The following is a 15,314-nucleotide window of genomic DNA, read 5'->3' on the forward strand; positions in this document are numbered from 1 at the left end:
ATAGTTCAGAGTCTGTTATCATCATGGTGGTACATGGTGGCATGCAGGCAGGCATAGTGCTGGAGAAGGAGCAGAGAGTCCTGTATCTTGATCTAAAGGCAACAGGAAGTAAACTGAGCACCACACTGAGAACAGCTTGAATAAAGGAGACCTTAAAGCCCACCCCACACAGAGACACACTTCCTTCAACAAGGCCACACCTACTCCAACAAGGCCACGTGTAGTAGAATATTATTTTAAGGTGTGTTACTTTTGTTTATGTTGCATTTGTTTAACTCTGTGAAGCTGTGTTTCTGTGCCTGTCTAAAACATCTGATGGTCTAATAAAGAACTGAACAGCCAATAGCAAGGCAGGAGAGAGAGACAGGCAGGGTTGGCAGGCAGAGAGAATATATAGAAGGGGAAATCTGAGGAGAGGAAGAAATATCCAGAGAAGGAAGAGGACTCCAGGGGACAGCCACCCAGCTACACTGCAAGCCACAAGTAAGAGTAAGATTTACAGAAGTAAGAGAAAAGGAAAATCCCAGAGGCAAAAGATAGAAGGGATAATTTAAGTTAAGAAAAGCTGGCAAGAAACAAGCTAAGCTAAGGCCGGGCATTCATAAGTAATAATAAGACTCCATGTGTGATTTATGTAGGAGCTGGGTGGTGGGTCCCCCTAAAAAGAAACACACACACACACACACACACACACACACACACACACACACACACCACCACCACCACCAACAACAACAACAACAGCCACACCTCATAATAATGCCACTCCCTATGAGTTTATGGGGGCCAATCACATTCAAACTACCACACTAACCATAGAAGGGATGTCTCAAAGGCAGCTGCATCACTGAAAAGTCCACCCACATAGGTAATGACTCAAGAAAGCCACATCTGTGTATAGATTTATATGTTCTGTTTTCTATAAGCCTAATGAAGAAAAAGAAGTCTTCCAACAGAAAGAAAGATTTGGATACTTTCAACTCAGTCTTGCCCATTTCTCTCCAGAAGTGCCAGCAGTCATAATATTGGGCAATGGCAGCCTGGTTGTTTCTAGTATTTCTCATCAAAGGAACAGCAGCAGAACAGATCTTAGTTCAACAAATCATTCTATGTATACATCCTAACCTTAGATACTCAAGGAACATGCTCGCCCATCTTTATCTCACATAAGTCAGAAGAGGAGCAAAAGTGGTGGGCACTGCTCACAAAAGGGAAAGAAGACCACACAAGTGAAGGTGACCCATCACCCAGGGATAAGAGAGTCTTACTGGAGACCACAGAGACCTAGAAAGACAAACAAAAGAAACAATACTGATATAAACTAGAGAGAAGAAAGACCCCATAGACAGACGAAACCATCATTGATCTCAAAGAAATCTTAGAGGTAAAAAGACAAGAGGTGACATTTGAAGTGCTGAAAAAAAAAGTCTAAGAAGAGACAGTTTTTGTTCGTTTTGTTTGTTGGTTGGTTTTTCTGAGACAGGGTTTCTTTGTGTAATAGCCCTGGCTGTCCTGGAACTCACTCTGTAGACCAGGCTGGCCTGGAACTCAGAGATCCGCCTCCCTCTGCCTTCTGAGTGCTGGGATTCGAGGTATGTACCACCACCCGGCAAAGAGACAGTTTTATATCCAGGAAAACAGATAGTTCTTTTGAAAGCAAAACAAACAAACAAACAAATAAGACATTTCCATATTTTAAAAAAATATGAGAACTGCCTTCTCCTACATGAAATGGTAAAGGCTGAATTAAAGGTTGTCAGGTAGTAACTTGAGGCTGCAATGTACTAAGTAAATAAATGTGAAAGAGTAAAAACAAAAAGAATGTGCAAAAACCTGTACACAGAAAATTACTGTGATGGCTAATCCTGGTTGTCCACTTGTCCACAACTGGAATCAACTAAAAACCCAAGCAGCTGAGCACACCTGTGAGGAATATTTGTTGAGTGGATAATTTGAGTGGGGAAGATCTATTCTAAATCTGGTGTGAATATAAAATACTGTAACCATTATAGAAAATACTTTGGCTTTTCTCAAAAGATTAAATGTAGAATTATAGTATGATTCATAAAGTTCATTACTGGACATAAGCAGGGTCTTGATATGTGAGGTAGAAATAATCCAAATGTCCACCAGAAAATGAATGGAGAAACAAAATGTGACATAGGCAGGCAGGCAGGCAGACAGACAGACAGACAGACAGATAAAGATAATGTTGAGTCTAAAAAAGAAGTAAAATGATGATACATTCGACAACATGGGTGAACCTTAAAAATCTGCCATGTGGGGGCTGTGGAGACGGCTCAGTTGGTGCAGCACTTGCTGCGTGAGCATGCCGACCTGATTTGGGAGTTCTAGCACCTGTGTCAATGGCAGGCATGCTGGTTCCTGCTTGTCATCCGGTGCTCGGGAGGTGGAGATGGCTGGATCCCTGGGACGGGCTGGCTAAGCAACCAGTCAGACAGGTAAGAGCCCACAAAAATAATGCAGAAAAGACACTGAGAAAGATGTCAACCTCTGGCCTCTCTGTCTCTCTCCCTCTCTGTCTCCCCCCCCTCCTCTCTGTTTCTCTCTCTCTCTCTCTCTCTCTCTCTCTCTCTCTCTCTCTCTCTCTCTCTCTCTCTCCCTCTCTCTCTCTCTCTCTCTCTCTCTCTCTCTCTCTCTGTGTGTGTGTGTGTGTGTGTGTGTGTGTGTGTGTGTGTGTGTGTGTGCATGTGCTAAGACCAAAAGAGGGTTGGGTTCCCTGGAGCTGGAATTATAGGCAGTTGTGAGGCACCCAACAACGAGTGTTTGAAACGGAACTCTGGTCCCCGGCAAGAACAATAAGCATTCTTAATTGCTGAACCATTTCTCTAGCCATCTATGAAAGATTTTAAAAATTAAAAGTAAGTTGGACATATCGGATCATGCCTTTAATCCCAGCACTCAGCTCTGCGGGTCCCTTTTGAAGAGAAAATTGTAGCTACGGTCCTCAATTGGTTTTAATAGGGTTCTCTAGTATGTCACCTAGTACCACATTCAGGAAAATAGGATTGTTATTATAGATTTCATTGTATGAGTGTTTTTCCTACATGTATGCATGTATGTATGTACATGTGTGTGCCGTTTGCCTTTGCAGGTTAGAAGAGGACACCGGATCATTTGGAACTAGAGTTACAGATGGCTATGAGTCACCATATGGGTGCTGGGAATTGAACCTGGATCCCCTGAAAGAACAAATGTTCTTAACCACTGAGCCATCCCTTCAGGCCCTGGAAAATAGGACTTTATCCTAGAAAAATGAAAACAGTAATTTTCTAGAGCCAGACAGCTGTTGGAGTACTTAATAATACCTAGTATGTTCCTCTGTAAATTATTTTAAGCTGGCCCAGGGAGCCATTGAAGGATATGCAGTTAAGGAAAACTTCACACATACATACCACAGATAACCTGTGATGAACTAGATTTAATTTTTCCACAATGGAATATATACTTAGAATCATCATGTTATTGTAAGAGTAGCACGAGGGAGGGTCAGGCAAGAGGACTGCCATCTTCTCTGAAAAATAAAGACTAACCAAGAGATCAAAGTGTTAAATTTTAAACATTGTATAGGTAAAAGGGGACAATCATGTAAGTAATTCTGAGCATGCTAAGTGGATGAGCCTTGAAAGCATTATGTTGAGGGGAAATACTATCTGATTCCATATGCATGAGGGAGGTGTCTGCTGTAATCATCAGAAAGTAGAAGGGAGACTGGGGGATTATTTTAGGGGTATAGTTTTCAGTTTGGAAAAATGAAAAAGTTGGGAAATGGAATGGATGGTTGTAACAGTTGCAATGTATGTCTCAAAGTGGCTAATACGGCAAAATTTTTAATCATGTGTGCTTTATCATAATAATAAGAAGTAACAATACCTATGTAAAATTCCATAAGGTTGGTTTGGGATTTTTTTTCAAAACTCTAAATCTAATGTGAGTACTGTGATGTTCTATGTACTTTGGGAGTTTCTATTTAACTGCCTTTAGTTCCTACATAGTGAAACAGTATTTAATGTTATTTATCCAATCAGAATATCAGGGTCTCTGTACACAGTGTTGCCCTCAGAGCCTTAACCTTATTAAGTGTTCAGTAACTTTTGTTGGATGATAAAGACTTAAATAACTGTTTTATTTTTATAATTTCTAATTCTCATTAAAATAGACATGTTAAACTGGGTGTAGTGGCAAACACCTTTAATCCCCGCACTTGGGAGGCAGAGGAAGAGGCAGGTGGCTCTCTATGACTTCAAAGCCAGCCTGGTTTACATAGCAAGTTTCAGGCCAGGCAAGACTATATAAGAAGGCCTACACCTCCTGGTGCTTTACCAGAGGCCAGGTGGGCCCTAGGGACTCCAGGTAAGATTTGGCCTGCAGCCTGCTAACACCACTTAAGCCCGCCCAACAACCCCAGACTGCACTCCATTCCCCTGGGCTCCATATTCTGGCAAACAACTTTGGCAGAAGACTTATGTTTTACCAGAGGCCAGGCTGGATCTAGTGACCCAAGATAAGACACCACCCACCGCCTGCTAACACTTATTTTTAAGCCTGAATAATAACCCCAGACTGCACCTCCTCCCCTGGGGTCCATATCCCTGCCCAAACCTTCAGCTGCCAGACCTGATCTAGGGACCTAAGGTAATCTCAGCTTGTCACTGGTCCCACTGCTGGGCCCTGCCCCCAACCCAGTGGACTTTTGCCACTCAGGGGCAGGCCACACCAGTCAGAACAGAACCAGTGAGTGACCTGGAAAAACTGCACCATTCCCTAAATTCTGTATCCCAAGACCTTTCCCACAGCCCCCTCTATCCCAGCTCATCACTGGCCCCTCTGCTGGTCTCTAGCCCCAACCCATGGACTTCCACCACTCAGGTGCAAGCCACACCAGTCAGAACAGGCACAAGAAACACCAGCTTGATCAGGCTCCAGCTACTTAGGTGCAGGTCATATCAGTCAGAAAAAGGGTGCAGGCCATACCAATCAGAAGTATAGAGACCCCCTGCTGTACCAAAGGCCACTAGAAATCTAGGCCATGAAGAAGAGAAAACCAAAGAGGAAACAGAAACCAAGGAAGAGAACACTTATCCAACAAAGACAAACTCAGAAATCAGGGACAGAACTAAGCATCTCAAACCCAGATACCTAAACAACAGTGTAAAAATACAATCAACAACAGCCAGGGCAATATGTCACCACCAATAGCAAGCTATCCTACAATAGAAAGACCTGAACATTCCAACGCAGCTGAAGCACAAGAAAATGAGCTTAAAAACAACTTTATGAAGACGATAAAAGTCCTTAAAGAGGAAATGAAAAACTCCCTTAAAGAAATCGAGGAAGCCGGGCGATGGTGGCGCACGCCTTTAATCCCAGCACTCGGGAGGCAGAGCCAGGCGGATCTCTGTGAGTTCGAGGCCAGCCTGGGCTACCAAGTGAGTTCCAGGAAAGGCGCAAAGCTACACAGAGAAACCCTGTCTCGAAAAACCAAAAAAAGAAAAAAAAAAAAAAAAAAAAAAAAAAAAAAAAAAAAAGAAATCGAGGAAAAAACAAACAAAAAATTAGAGGAAATCACAAATCCCTTAAAGAAAGCCGGTAAAAAACAAACAGGTGAAGGACATGAAAATAGAAATATAGCCGGGCGGTGGTGGCGCACGCCTTTAATCCCAGCACTCGGGAGGCAGAGGCAGGCGGATCTCTGTGAGTTCGAGGCCAGCCTGGGCTACAGAGTGAGTTCCAGGAAAGGAGCAAAGCTACACAGAGAAACCCTGTCTCGACAAACCAAAAAAAAAAAAAAAAAAAAAAAAAAAAAAGAAAATAGAAATAGACATGGATCCATTCATGACATGAAAATAGAAATACAAGCAATAAAGGAAACACAAACTGAGCAAATTTAAGAAATGGAAAATCGGGGTAAGTGAAGAGAAAGAAATGGAAGAGAGAATCTCAGGCATTGAAGATACAATTGAAGAAATAGATTCATCAGTTAAAGAAAATGTTAATCCAAAAAAAACTCTTAACACAAAACATCCAGGAAATCTGGAACACCATGAAAAGACCAAAAACTAAGAATAATAGGTATAGAAGAAGAATCTCAGCACAAAACCCCAGAAATATACTCAACAAAATCACAGAAGAAAATTTTCCTAACCTAAAGAAAGAGATGCCTATAAAGGTACAAGAAGCTTACAGAACACCAAATAGATTGGATCAGAAAAGAAAGTCCTGAGTCACTTAATAACCAAACACTAAAGATACAGAATAAAGAAAGAATATTAAAAGCTGCAAGGGAAAAAGGCTAAGTAACATATAAAGGTAGACCTATTAGAATTACACCTGACCTCAGGGCTGGAGAGATGGCTCAGAGGTTAAGAGCACTGCTTGTTCTTCCAGAGGTCCTGAGTTCAATTCCCAGCAACCACATGGTGGCTCACAACCATCTGTAATGGCGCCCTCTTCTGTATACATGATAAATAAATAAATCTTTAAAAAAAAAAAAAAGAAAAAAGAATTACACCTGACTTCTCAATGGAGATGCTAAAAGCCAGAAGGGCCCTGGATAGACGTTTTGCAGATACTAAGAGACCACAGATGCTATCCTAGACTACTGTACCCAGCAAAATCTTCAAACATCATAAATGGAGAAAATAAGATATTTCATGACAAAGTCTGTAGTTTGGAATTTTCTTTGCACCATCAATCAGTGCCCAAATAAGGACACAGAGACTCATCACTAATTATAAATACTCAGCCTAGCTTAGGATTATCCCACTAGCTCTTTTAACTTAATTTAACCTGTTTCTATTCATCTATGTTTTGCTTTGGAGCTTTTTAACCTTTATTTAATTCTGTATGTTCTACTTTCCTGCTTCCTCCTTGTCTGTCTGTCTGGCCCGTGGTGCCTCCCTGGCGTCTTTTTTTCTTCTCCCCCTCCCCCCCAAGCCTAGATTCTTCATCCTACTTACTGTCCTGGCCCAGAAGTCCTACCTATACCTCCTCCTCCTCCCTTGCCGTTGGCTATTCAGCTTTTTATTAGACCAATCAGGTGCCTTTAGGCAGGCAAGGTAAAATAGAAACACATCTTAATTAAACAAATGCAATTCATCTTTGCATAGTTAAACAATATTCCACAACATTTCCCCCTTTTTGTCTAAATAAAAAAAGTTTAGCTTTCACATAGTAAAATGATATACACAAGAACAATTATTAAGTAAGAATTACATTTACAATATCCAGTCCATTACATTTGACAAATTCAGAGAAAATACTCCATTATCTATCCTATCTTGGTGAGTCCAAAGTGTTATGCCTAATTTACTTTCTATCCTAACCTGTACTACCAACTCCAAATTATCTTTTAGATCGCAAAATATTTTTTGATAAACAATTTAAGCTTTTATGTTTTTCAACCTTATAAACTTTACATCTCTTATGTAAGTTTCTTCCCTAAATTTGGTAACAAGGAAAACTACAACTATCCCATTTTCCAACTCCATCAGAGACCCAAGAAGGATATATTACCTGAGTAAACAGTAAATGCAGAGCAAGAAACTTCCAAAACTATATAAATGACAAAGACATCTGGCTGCCTGGACCCAAGGTTCCTCTGCAATGTTAGAGCATCCATCTTTGGCCTACAGGCCTAGAATATCTGAGATTTTTCTGTGTAATAGCAATTTTGAAGGACTGTATCACCTTGTCTTAGCAAAGTTCGGCAGTCTTTTTCTTTTGTGTTCTGTTTGTCTAGTTTATCCAGTATACTGTCAGCAACTGAGACAGGGCAGTTTCTTACCCTAATGGCTAACTTTGCCACAATGAAAGCAAACTCAATATGGAGGTTTGTGGATTCCCATCATCATCCTTTTATGAAGTAGTGCTGCCAGGAGCAGATGTGTCTTACCTTCATGAATAGCCTTAGGTATTGAACATCTTAAAAGCCATATTCTGTAGATCTATGAAGTGTTTTATGATCTCCTGTCTATCTAAACTATACTTGTTTAACCTTAAAAACATGCTTAACATGACTGATTATAAGTATGATTGTTATAGATGACTACCAACCTGCATTTCTTAATTATCTTAAACAGTTTGTAATAATAGCTTTCAAGGACTAGGTCTTTATATTACATTTTAAAAAGAGCTGCATAGGTACACTATCTTAAACAAGAGAAGAAACATATATACAGCATAACAAAAATAACTTTAAATTTGTATCAATATACAAAAATCCATACCAATATAGAACGTTTGAGATGAATAGTTGTCTTTTTATCCTATATTCCTATATACCCATTAAATGATGACAAACATCCATAACCCACCAAATGACCAAAAAACTACCTACCCCATCTTGGGAATGTGGGCATTGTGTTCTCTTGACTGCTTTCTGTTTTCTGGGGTTGATGGCATCCACAATAGACCCTGAGAAAATTGAGATAATGGTCAAGTCCTATATGAAAACTAGCTGTAACGTTTGTTGTTCAGTCTCTTTGTAATGGGAAATTGTAAGGCTTATCTAAAGTCCTGGCTAGAATAATCCATGAGCCTGAACCATTTCTGAATGCAGAACTCTGAGGAAACTGCAGCAAAGGCACTCTGAAAGGCTGCATCACCTGGGCCAACCATTTTCACTGGTGTCTGGTTCCCTTGCTCTGACAACACATAAACTTTCAAAGGTAACATACATATCTGTATTAACACAAGTATGGACTGCATGTTGTAAACAAGCCTGCCAAAGGTAATTTTTTGTTTTATGTTTGAGTAGGTAAAAGACATCTGTCAACTTTATAAGTTTGTTTGGACTGTATAACCAAACCACTATCCATGCCATATGAAAGGATGGCATGTGATAAAAGGCATGGGGACTCTGTAGCCAACAATATTGATCATGTCTCATCCATTCTCACAGCTGTTTCCATGCCAAGGGGTCAGCATATACATCACCTGTCTTGTAGTTTTTCTAGGTTTATTTCATTATGTTTGTAGCCAAGATTTTCAGGGTGTCTTCCCCAACCAAATCTGGTCTCTATTAATTTTGAAGTAATTCACAGCCTGTCATTTCCTGTGGAAACAAAAGCATAACCTCTCAACCAATGCAATACATCTTCTGAATTCCATTTTAAAGTTAATACATCCCTAAAGTACTTAGGCTGGTTTAATTCAGCAGTTCCTTTTACAATCCTATGTTTCTCAGCAGCTGCCGTTCATTCAGAAGCATTCAAAAAATTCAAAGTCAACAAAACACCATATAGAATCCAGACTCCCCATGGATTTCGCATCATTACATGGATTATTCTTTTTATATTACTTTACTCTTTCTTTAAAGACTTTACTTATTTTTAAGCTAATTTTTCCTATGATTGTCTATACCCATTTTCTTTCCTTTCCTTAAGCACCTACACATACTGTAACGTGTTTAAATGTGTTTTTCAGTCTGGACCTGTTTTACTGTGCACCTATAGAGTTCTCTGACCACATGAGCCAAACCTTAAACTGCTAAGGGGTAGCTAGGCCCCTCTACTTTGCAGCTTTGGTGGTTGGCTCCACCCCCTCCTCAGGTCCCTGAGAACCAAGCCTTAAGCCTGCAGCTCTGGCCTGGAGCTGTGTTTAACTAAGAGCTGTATTTAACTGCCCCGGCTCTAGGAAGTTGGTGCCTGCACTATGGCAGGCATTTTTACTTAGCTTGCTGTTTCTCAAGTGCTCTGCTGCACAGTAGTGCCTCTTAAAGGAGCCGTATCCTTTTCTAAAATCATCTTTCTCAGGCCCTATGTGGAAATTCGTGCCCCATGTTTGGCGCCATTTGTAGTTGGAATTTTCTTTGGGCTGCCAACCAGCTCTCAAATAAAGACACAGAGACTTATTATTAATTATAAATACTTGGCCTACAAATGGAGGGAGGGACAGAGAGGGAGAGCAATGAAAGAGATCTTGGTAGAGGGAGCCATTATGGGGTTAGGAAGAAACCTGGTACTAGGGAAATCCCAGGAATCCACAAGGATAACACAGCTAAGATGCCAGACAATAATGGAGATGGTAACTGAATTTACCCTCCCCTATGATCAGATTAGTGACTACCCTAATTGTCATCATAGAAGCTACATCCAGTAACTGATGGAAGCAGATGCAGTGATCCACAACCAAGCACTGGTCTGAGCTCCTAGACTACAGTTGAAGAGAGAGGGATGAGGGATCACAGAAGCAAGTGAGGACAAGATCATGATGGGGAAAACCACAGAGACAGCTGACCCAAGCTGGTGGGAGTTCATGGACTCTGGCCTGTCAGCTGGGGAACATGCATGGGACCGAACTAGGCCTTCTAAATGTGCTTGACAGTTATGTGGCTAAATCGGTTTGGGAAGCCCCTGGAAGCGGGACCAAGACTTATCCCAGGTGCATGAAATGGCTTTTTGGAACACATTCCCTAGGGTGGGATACCTTGCTCAGCCTTGATACAGTGGGGAAAGGATTGATCCTGCCTCAACTTAGTATGCCAGACTTTGTTGACCCCCCAAGGGAGGACTTACCCTCTCTGAGGAATGGATGGGGGTTGGGATGGGGGAGGTGGGGGGGCAGGAGAAGGGGAGGGAGGGTGAACTGGGGTTGGTATGTAAACTGAAAAAAAAAACATTAAAAATAAATACATTTTTAAAAAAGTTTTTAAGGAAAAAGAAATTCCTGGCCTAGCTTAGGTTTATCCCACTAGCTCTTTTAAATTAATTAATTTAACCTGTTTATATTCATCTACATTTTGCCTTGGGGCTTTTTACCTTTATTTAATTCTGTATGTCCTACTTTCCTGCTTTTGCCTTGTCTGGCTGGCTGGCCCCGGGCATCTTCCTGGGCTCTCATTCTTTTTCTTCTTCCCTCAAGCCTAAATTCCCCCTCTTCCTTACTGTCCCTTCCCGGAAGTCCCACCTATATCTCCTCCCTCACTGTTGGCCATTCAGCTTTTTATTACACCTATCAGGTGCCTTAGGCAGGCAAGGTAAAAGAGCAACACATTTTTACATAATTAAACAAATGCAACAGATCTTTACATAGTTAAACAATATTCCACATAGAAAGTCAAATTTAGAAAATATCTATCCACAAATCCTGCCCTTACAGAAGGTACTAGAAGGAAAACTATAACCTAAGGAGGTTAACCACACCCATGAAAACATGGATAATCTCACCCAGCAAAATCCAAAGAAGGGAAACATACGCACGCACACACGCACACACACTCATCACCAACATAGTAACAGGAATTAACAATCAGTGATCATTAATATCTTTTAACAATAAAAAGACACAGGCTAACAAAACGGATATAAAAACAGGATCTACTCTTTTGCCACATACAAAAAACAAACTTCAACATCAAAGATAGACATGACCTCAAAGTAAAGGGTTGCAAAAATATGGACCTAACAAGCAAGCTGGTGTAGCTATCCTAATATCTAAAAAAAATAAACTTCAAACCAAAATTAATGAAAAAAGATGGAGAAGAACATTTCATACTCATTAAAGGAAAAAAATCCACCAGGATGACATCTCAATTCTGAACATCTATGCCCCAAGTGCAAGGGCACCCACATTTGTAAAATAAACATTATTAAGCTTTTAAGCTTAAATCACACATCAAACCCACACGTTAATAGTAGGAGACTTCAACACCCCATTCTCACCATTGGACAGGTCATCCAGACAGAAACTAAACAGAGAAATAATGGAACTAACAGATGTTATGACTCAAATGGACCTAACAGATATCTACAGAACATTTCACCCAAACACAAAAGAATATACCTTCTTCTCATCACCTTATGGAACATTCTCCAAAATTGGCCACATACTCAGTCACAAAGCCAAGTCTCAACAAATACAAGAAAATTGAAATAGCCTCCTGCAGATTATCAGACCAATATGGATTAAGGTTGGATTTCAACAATAGAAACAATAGAAAGCCTGCAAACTCATGGAAACTGAAGAACTCTCCAGCACTGGGCCAAGGAAGACATGAAAGAAAGTAAAGACTTCCTAAAATTCAATGAAAATCAGGCCTAACATACCCAAACTTATGGGAGAAAATAAGTGGTGCTGAGGAAAATTGAAAGCATTAAATGCCACATAAAGAAGTTGGAGAAATCTCACACTAGTGACTTAACAGCACAACTGAAAGCTCTAGAACAAGAAGCAGCAAAGTCACCCAGGAGAAACTGACACAAGGAAATAATCAAATTGAGGGCTGAAATCAATAAAAAGGATCAAAGACAACAACACAAAGAATCAATGAAACAAATAGTTGGTTCTTTGGGGAAATCAACAAGATAGATAAACCCTTATCCAAACTAAAATTCAGAGAGAGCATCCAAATTAACAAAAACAGAAACAAAAAGGGGGACATAACAACAGACACTGAGGAAATCTAGAGAATCATTAGGTCCTACTTCAAAAACCTGTCCTCCAGAAAATTGGGAAATCTAAAAGAAATGGAAAATCTTCTCAATAGACACCACTTACCAAAATTAAATCACGATTAGATAAACAATTTAAATAGATACATAACTCCCAAGGAAATAATAGAAGCAGTCATTGAAAGTCTCCCAACCAACCAACCAACTAAACAAACAAACAAAACAAACAAACAAAAAAAGCCCAGGGCCTTCAAATTATTCCACAAAATAGAAAGAGAAGGAACATTTCCAAATTCATTTTATGAGGCCACAATCACTCTGATACCCAAACCACACAAAGATAACACAGAAAGGTAATTGCAGACCAATTTCCCTCATGAACATAGATGCAAAAATACTCAATAAAATACTCACATACTGAATCCAAGAACACATCAAAAAGATCATCAACCATGATCAAGTAAGCTTCAGCCCGGAGATGAGGGGATGGTTCAACATATGAAAACCTGTCAATGTGATCCACCATATAAACAAACTGAAAGAAAAAAAAATCTACATGATCATCTCATTAGATGCTGAAAAAGCCAACACCCCTACCTGATAAAAGTCTTGGAGAGATCAGGGATACAAGGGACCTACCTAATCATAATAAAGGCAAATTCCATGTCCCATTTCTTCTATTCTTACCTTTAAAGCTACAACCACGTGGCCAAAGCTGCCAAGTTCTGCTGCTTCCTGGGGCTAGAACATGGCCCCCTTGTTCAATTACATCTTCATCAGCTTTCTGTCCTTCACTGCCTAAGCTTGGCTGTACTGAAACTTGCTCTGTAGACCAAGTTGGCCTCAAATTCAGAAATCTACCATCCTTTTCCTTCCAAGTGCTGGGATTAAGGTGTGTACCACCACACCTGGCTCTAAGCTTTTCTTTAATTACTTTTCACAAATTGGAAATTTAACTGGGTGGTCATCACTCCCTTTATTCCATTTCTTAATCTGCTTATCTCGTTGAACACAGGATTTAGCTACATTCCACTTCCTGGTGCCCCTTTTCTCAATCTGTACATTTTATATTTTTATTTGCTCAGCTTGCTCCTTTTCATTATAAATCTTCATTAGAGTTACCACTAATAACCACAGGACAGAGTGATTAGTTAATTCCTCTACCAGAAGAATTAATTCAAAACTCTTCACTTTAGTCTCAGACAGACTTCAGACAAGGGCAAAGAGCAGCCACATTCTTCACCAAAACATCATAAGAACAATCTCTAGGCCACATACAAAAATGATTCTCCTCTGAAACCTCTTGAGCCAGTCCCCAACCGTTCAAATAACTCTTAGCACCACTGTCTTCCATGCCTCTATGAGTATGGCCCATTAAGCAGTGCTTAAAGCATTCCGCTGCTTTTCTAATCCAGTCTCAATGTCCATATCCCCTTAAACAAAAACATGCTCAGGCCTATTACAGCAATGCCCCATCCCCTGGTACCAACTTCTATTTTAGCTAGGGTTTCTATTGCTGTGAAAAAACACTGGCCACAACCACTCTTGTAAGGAAAACATTTAGTTGGGGTGACTTAGAGTTTCAGAGGTTCAGACCATTATCATCATGGCAGAGATCATGGCAGCATGCAAGCAGACATGGTGCTGGCTACAGCTCTATCAGAAGGCAACAGGACATCAATTGCGATACTGAACAAAGCTTAAGCAAGAGACCTCAAAGCCTGCTCCCACAGTGACACACTTCCTCCAACAGGGCCACAACTACTCCAAAAAGGCCACACCTCCTAAAAGTGCCACCTATGAGCTTATGAGGGCCAATTACATTCAAACTACCACACCTTTGGACATTTGATTTTTGACACCAAACCAAAATTATAGAATGGAAAAAAGAAAACATCTTCAATAAATAAGCACTGTGCTGGTCTAACTAGACATTGACATGTAGAAGAATGTAAATAGATCCATATTTATCACATTGCACAAAACTCAAGTCCAGGTGGATCAAAGACCTCCACATAAATCCAGATATACTGAATCTGATAGAAGAGAGAGAAGGGATAGCCTTGAATGCATTGGCACAGGAAACAACTTCCTGAATAGAACACCAATCACACAGGCACTAAGATCATAATAAATGGGATCTCATGAAAATGAAAAGTTTCTGTGAGGCAAAAGAAACCATTAATCGGACAAACTGACAGCACACAGAATGGGAAAAGATCTTCACCAAATGCATATCTGAAAGAGGGCTAATACCCAAAATATATAATGAACTCAAGAAACTAGACATCAAAAAATCAAATAAAACACTTAAAAAAATGGGGTACAGATCTAAACAGAATTCTCAATAGAAGAATCTCAAATGGCCAAGAAGAACTTAAATAAATGTTTAAAATATTAAGCTGCTGTTTGAATCTAGATGGACTTTTAATTAAAAAAAAAAAAAAAAAAAACAGAGCCAGATATCAGGGTGAAAGCTAAAGGATCAGAGAAGCAGAACAACCAGCCACTAGCTCTTACTTCTACAAAATCCTCAGCCTCAAAACAGCAAGTTCCTGTTTCCTCACGCCTTATATACCTTTCTCTGCCCTGTCATATTACTCCCTGGGATTAAAGGCACGTGTGCTTCCCAAGCAAAGGCACGAAATCTCAAGTGCTGGGATTTAAGGCATGTGCCACCACTGCCGGACCTCTATGTCTAATCTAGTGGCTGGCTCTGTCCCTCTGATCCTCAGGCAAGTTTATTGGGGCACACAATATATCACCACACTTAGCCATCAGGGAAATGCAAATAAAATGAGATTTTATCTTACACTTGTCAGAATGGCTAGGATAAAAAACACAAGTGAAAGCTAACTTTCTGAGGACTTGATCTTTATCTCAACTATTTCAGGGTCCCCT

The 15,314-nt window shown here is 40.2% G+C and overlaps 1 long non-coding RNA gene across 1 annotated transcript; it reads right to left on the minus strand.

Annotated features, from left to right (window-relative positions):
* Nucleotides 1-8,410: 8,410 nt before the first annotated feature.
* LOC114702865 lies at nucleotides 8,411-12,865 on the minus strand. Its single transcript, XR_005089952.1, has 3 exons — nucleotides 12,828-12,865; nucleotides 8,959-9,076; nucleotides 8,411-8,436 (listed from the first exon to the last, which is right to left on the minus strand). It is a non-coding gene; the product is annotated as an uncharacterized LOC114702865 (long non-coding RNA).
* Between the last annotated feature and the right edge of the window lie 2,449 nt (nucleotides 12,866-15,314).

Source organism: Peromyscus leucopus, chromosome X, assembly GCF_004664715.2.
Source record: "Peromyscus leucopus breed LL Stock chromosome X, UCI_PerLeu_2.1, whole genome shotgun sequence".
Taxonomy (NCBI): Eukaryota; Metazoa; Chordata; class Mammalia; order Rodentia; family Cricetidae; genus Peromyscus; species Peromyscus leucopus.